Below are 6,283 nucleotides of genomic sequence, written 5' to 3'. Positions count from 1 at the left end.
GTGGATGATGATATGGAGGTGAATGCGACTGTCTTGGTGAATGACCAAATCGCTCCCTAGGAGGTAATCTTGGTCTTTTTCCTTTATTGCGAGCTCTCAAACCACCTTCCTTCTCATACTTTTTTCAAAAGCATGTCAAAAGTCACTTTGGTCTTCCTAGGGGCTTTAGAAGTTGAAGCTCCACTCTTATTCTCCTTCCAAATGCCAACCTCCGGCTTCTTTGGCACTATCATCTTAGGCCTTGGTTTGCCAATGACCACTCCTTTTCCCTTAGTAGATTCGGCTTGCTCCGACCGAATCAACACTTTTTTATTATTGAAATTAATTGTATTCACCGGAAAAGGATCATGATCAAGCTTCATCTTGGAGCCATCGGTGAACTTCAATCGTCCTTCATCTATGGCCGATTGAACCTGTCGTCGAAACACATTGCAATCATTAGTAGAATGAGAATGAGAATCATGCCATTTACAATATGCTCGACGTTTGAACTCTTCTTGAGATGGTATGACATGGCCTTTAGGTAATCTAATTTGTTTTTCTTGTAAAAGATAATCAAAAATTTTATCACACTTGGCCACATAAAAACTATATTTAACCTCACTTTGTCGATCTTTGCGAGGAGTCGGCATTAGGTTAGAGCAAACAAAAGGCTTGTTTTTATTAGTACATGACCACTCGGCAACATATATATCATGATAACCCTCTTCCTCACTATCACTAGCCTCAGGGTAATCAATCGCATTAACATTGGGCTTTTTGTCATATGATCTAACAAGTTTTTTATTATCCTTAACCCGGCTTTCCTGAGCCAGAGCCCTTTGCATAAGTTGACTAACATCAAGAAATTGTTGGCCATCTAGTCTTTCTCTAAGAGGAGCAATTAAACCATTAAAAGCAAGACCAGCCAAATCTCTATCAGTTATATTCAAGGTATAACATCGGTTTCTAACATCCCTAAATCTCTTAATATAATCAATGACTGGCTCATTATACTTTTCCTTAACCGATGTTAAATCACATAACCTAAGCTCAGTTTCTCCAGTATAGAAATAATCATGAAATTTCTCTTCTAATTGAGCGCAAGTATGAATAGAATTTGCCGGTAAAGAAGTAAACCATGTAAAAGCATTACCAGACAAAGATAAAGAAAACAAGCGCAATTTAAAAGTATCACTATTAGCCTCACCACATTGTGCCAAAAATTGACCTACATGCTCCCATGTGGTTTCACTATCCTCACCACTAAACTTGGTAAATTCGGGAACTCTATAATTACGGGGAAATGGCACATTATCATAATAGTCAGGATACGGCTTTTTGTAAACCCTAGCACGATTCCTAGTTTCAATCCCGAATCTATTCCTAATAATCTCACTAATTATATCCTCCATATTATTAGGCCCATGTTGATTTGGCGGTGGATTAGGTGGTCTAATAGGTTGTGTTTGTGGCGCAATATGATTATATTGGCCTTGTCTAGTATCGGGAGGATACCCCCTAGCAACATCATTATAAGCATTAGGAACATGTGGGGGAACTTGGGGACTACTTGTAGCACTAGATACAGGAGGATCAAATGTTCTAAGATGATACAAATAACCAACATTAGTCATTGGATCTATTCCCTGTATCGGAACAATTGCGCCGGTCTGACCGGCCCAGGGCCCGGTCTGACTGGCATCCAGAGGTGCGGTCGGACTGGCCTGAGTGCCGGTCTGACCGCCGGGGTAATACCCGGTCTGACCGGCCGTTTGGCCGGTCGGACCGACGGCTAAGTCCTGGTCTGACCGGTCGTCAGGCCCGGTCAGACCGGCCGTGTGCGCCGTTCCATCGGTTTTACTACCCGTTTGATCTATAGGAGGTTGGTTAGCAGTGGTAGAGGCTTTATCCTTTGACATGTAATCAGCCATAAGAGGGCCGAATTTAACCCTTAAAAACTTATCAAATTTACCCTCAAAAGTTGCATCTAACTTATCTTTAAAAGCAATCATAGATGAATCTATTGTAGATGCTACTTGTTGTTGGATAGATTGTGTTACCTCATCATTACTTACCAAGTCGGGGGCAAGCTTAGGACGTGGCCCGGGCTTGATGATCACGCCTTGAGGAGTCCTAGTGCTTGCCCTCATCAACGCCTCCCGTGTGAGTTCGTTGATGTACTCCTCCATAGCTTTGCGGTCCTCTCCTTCGATATCCTCCAATGTGACCGGTATCACATTGGATGGCTCCACCTCCGTCTTGGATGGCGGCTTCGTCATGGCGAAATCGAAGTTGAGTTGACGATGAACGGATCTCGTCCCCAGTGGAGTCGCCAAAAATCGTGTTGGCAACTTTTTTGACAAGTTGACAAGCACGATCGTAGCACCTTAAGCCTTGCGGTGATCCTAGAGTCGCCAACCACCTCGATCTAGCAAAGAGCTAAACCTAGATGGGTTTTGATAACTAAACCGACTAGCGGAGCCGATTTATAGATAACTACCTGTCTCGTGGGCAAAACGGAAAGTTTTCAGGACAAATCTACAAAGAGATGTCGCACTCTCGTAGCGGCAGCGGACGGTTTACGGTGCAAACCGACAAAGATGGACAAACTAAGAGAAAACTAAAAGCAATATGAAAAACGATTTGATTGATTGATTGTAGATTTTTTTATTACAATGAACCGGCCATGTCCCTTATATAGGGGTTGGTCTTGCCCTCTACAGGCCCTACTCCACGTCCAAGTCGGGGTAGAAACCAAAGGAAACCCGAAACATGCCTTCCCGAGCAAGAAAACTTCGAGACCCAACGAAACACAGTCGGACTCGGACCTGCCGGTCAGATCAGCCACACACCGCCGGTCTGACCGGCCCTCAACCGGTGGTCTGACCGCCCAACACACGGCAGTCAGACCGGCCCACTCGGAGGAAACCGGTAGACTTCCAAATTTTGGCAATCTTTCCTATCTTAATCCTAAGTGCCAAATTTGGGTGTAAACAGGAGGAGCATGAGGGCGAGGTGACCATGTGGAAGGGAAGAAGGGATTAGGGTTGGGAATTGTTGCACAAATCTCAAAGCGTATAACCGTCTAAAATTCGTAAGGTTTCGTAAGGTTTTTAGGTGTGTTTTCTATCAAATCCATATAGGCAGTCCCTTTCTTTAATCTACCATCTAAACTTACATCCAAAATATAGAGTACTTTTAATTTATCATGTAAATGTTGTAGCCATTTAAGTTAATTATTACTTTTATTTTGCTATAGTATTAAGCTAGATTAATTAACATTGTGGTTTAGCAAAACATTAGAACCATATTACATGTGGACTATGTGCCAAAACTCTTATATTTTTTAAAACTTTAACCATAATATGTGGGTTTTTTAAATTTATTTTACCTCTAAAGCAGTTGGGATTTATACACCTTCCTAAGGATGGGAAAAAACAAAAAAAAACTAAAAATCTTGATAGAAATAAACACTACTAAAAAAATGACATCAGTGCTGAAAATAGACCCGACATAAAACTTTTGGCACTAATGATACCCTCCCCCCTGCCAAAAAATCAGTGTTGGGTCTCTGCCCGGCACATATGGGCCTAGACGCACATAGGCAAAATCTGGATAGAATCATGTGACAGGTAATTTCTAAACCCAACACTGATATGGACAAAATTTAGGCTATGGAAAAAGTACAAAAATATTTTTAATACTCTTACTATCCTTACTCATGTATCTACAAAGCCACAACCACTATTACCTATTTTCGCAAGTCGTATATAATTCGTGTCATGGCAAGGATTCAAACTTGAGACTTCTACCTCGTATTCAGTTTCCTTACCAACTCACTTACACATCAATCCTGTTAGCAAATGGTATTTTCCCTTTTAAGCCTTTCTAAACCCAGATTTGAATCATGAATTTGAGTATAAAAACACAAATAAAAATGTTGTCAACTACCAAATTATAGATCTTGTTGAGAGCTACAATTTTCATATAAACTGTCGTAATCCGAATTTGTCTGAAAAAGTTATGTTCATATGGTCAAGCTTATCACTGCCTGGTCATAATAATACCCAGCATGACCAGTATTCTAAAAGCCCGGCACTGATGTCCTTTTCCGCTAAAAGTAGAGTCAACTCGTTCCAAACGGGAAAACCCGACACTGATGTGTTACTCATCGATATCGGTTAGTGACAAGACCCGACACTGATATGTCACCGAACAATCACAGCCAGATGGTTGTAAGACCCGGTATCGATGTCTTCTTATCAGTGTTGTGTGAAGTAGGTGCATAATGCGAACTCGTTCTTTGGGCTGAAAAGCATGGTCAGTGCTGGATTTTGTCGATCCGGCACTGATGAGAGGGGCATTGATTGTAACACCCTAGGTATCCTTTTACCTACAATGCTATACACTATGGAATAAAAACCACCAAATCCTAAATCCATTAAGAATTTTGACAGAGTCTCCCCTCTAAATCCATTAAGAATTTTGACAGAGTCTCCCCTGTAAATATGGATTTCCACGGCTGGTAGTTAATATATTAAACTATTAATAATATTATTCCCACAGTGCGATCCATCCATATAATCCATGGAAATAAACTAATAGATATCTAAACGATTATTACAAGACCAAACCATGATATAGTTTAAGTGTCATTATGTACCTAAGTAATATAGTTTGATAGTGTGTAGATAAATGTGTATATAAGAGTGCTACTTCCCGCCCTTGCATGCCGATCTCAATGTGTACCTAAAACCAAACAAACACAATAGTGAGTACAAAAATACTCAGCAGGTATAATATGGAAGTAGAAAACACATATACACATGATTGGAAATAGAGAATGAGCAAAAAGTTTTCCTTCTTTGAAAAGAAATAGCAAGGTTAAAGGAATTAGTAGTTCCCATCCCGAGCATACATGAAATAAAGTAGTATTTTCCATCCCGTACAGTTGCGAATACATCCTAACAATTGCCGGCAAGACCGAATAAGCGTGATCAGCGCTTACCCACATGAACATGAATAAAACCAGATAGCATATACATGACTCGCATGGAACATGATTAATTGAAACCGGAAATAAGGAAACAAATTGAAACCATATTGCACATCCATGACAACTATGGAACTTGAATTATTTACTGAGAACTAGCATACGGAATATTAAAACAAGGATAACGTCGTAAACATAAAATACACTTGAAATCTAAATGGCATGAACAACAGTCTGAATATAAGCAGCCACTTATCACATAGAAATATAACGGAAATAAATAGATAGAGCCATCAATCCATAAATCACACAATTAGTTTGTCATGTACTTGCATTTAACCTTGACGGTAACCCGACGAACCACCTTCCACACCAGATCTCTCCACACATATGGAGCAAAACTACGAATAAACCACTGTATTCAACTAATGATAGTTACAAAGGATATTTACTAAAAATCAAAATCTAGAACATATAAACTTTTTACCTATTTGTATTAAACAACCTATAGTAGTTCCATTACTGCTTTATGCATAACTCGCAAACCGTCTAACGGAATCTGGCAACCAATACAACTTTGGTCATCTAGTTAAAAACTGTCTACAACTTTTATGTTGGGTGAAAAATCAGGTTACGCTTCTGTAGGTCTCAGATTAAGGAAACACGAATTCTCCCTATTTCCAGACCCGACAGTAGTACTTTTTTTGTTGTTTCTGCTAAACCGTTTATCGGAATCAAGGGAAACTAGCGCCGTTAGAAAGATATCAACGATGACTACAAACTTTATTTAGGACAACTAACCTGAATCCTGATGATTTAATACCAGATTTGAAAATACGGTTTCCGGCCCGTAAACAAAAACCTCAAAAATTGCACGAGCGGCTATCGAATCACTTTCTATTTGAATCTTATAGTTCTAGGGAGTAAACAAAAATACCGTTACAGCGAGGATACTAAACAAAAGTACCGTTACAGCGAGGATACTAGAACGGCCTTTACCTTCCCTTCTTCCTCCTGTTCTCCTGATCCTCTGCACTCTGAACCTTCTCCTCTCTGTCCGATGCAGCAGCAGCCAGCAGCAGACCATGCAGCAGCAACCGCATGGAACCATTAGTAGCAGCAACAAACAACCAAAGCTGTAGCCATAGATCAGATCGACAACAGCAGGAGCTCACTGGGAAGAAGCAAAACGGAAAGGAACCATCGGTTGCGATGGATGACGACGGTTTTGCGGTCTCTGGCAATGGCCGTGGTGGCGGCGCAAAGACGGCGGCTGCAACCAGATGACAGCAGCAGTGGCAAGAGCGC

The 6,283-nt window shown here is 40.7% G+C and overlaps 1 non-coding gene across 1 annotated transcript; it reads right to left on the bottom strand.

The window, feature by feature from the left end:
* Positions 1 to 4,517: 4,517 nt before the first annotated feature.
* Positions 4,518 to 6,283, bottom strand: LOC107277188 (uncharacterized). Its single transcript, XR_010734822.1, has 3 exons — positions 6,151 to 6,283; positions 5,975 to 6,028; positions 4,518 to 4,731 (listed from the first exon to the last, which is right to left on the bottom strand). It is a non-coding gene; the product is annotated as an uncharacterized protein (transcript).

Source organism: Oryza sativa, chromosome 9 (assembly GCF_034140825.1).
Source record: "Oryza sativa Japonica Group chromosome 9, ASM3414082v1".
Taxonomy (NCBI): Eukaryota; Viridiplantae; Streptophyta; class Magnoliopsida; order Poales; family Poaceae; genus Oryza; species Oryza sativa.
Note: the sequence above shows the minus strand (reverse complement) of the source record. Positions and strands in the feature narration are given on the sequence as shown.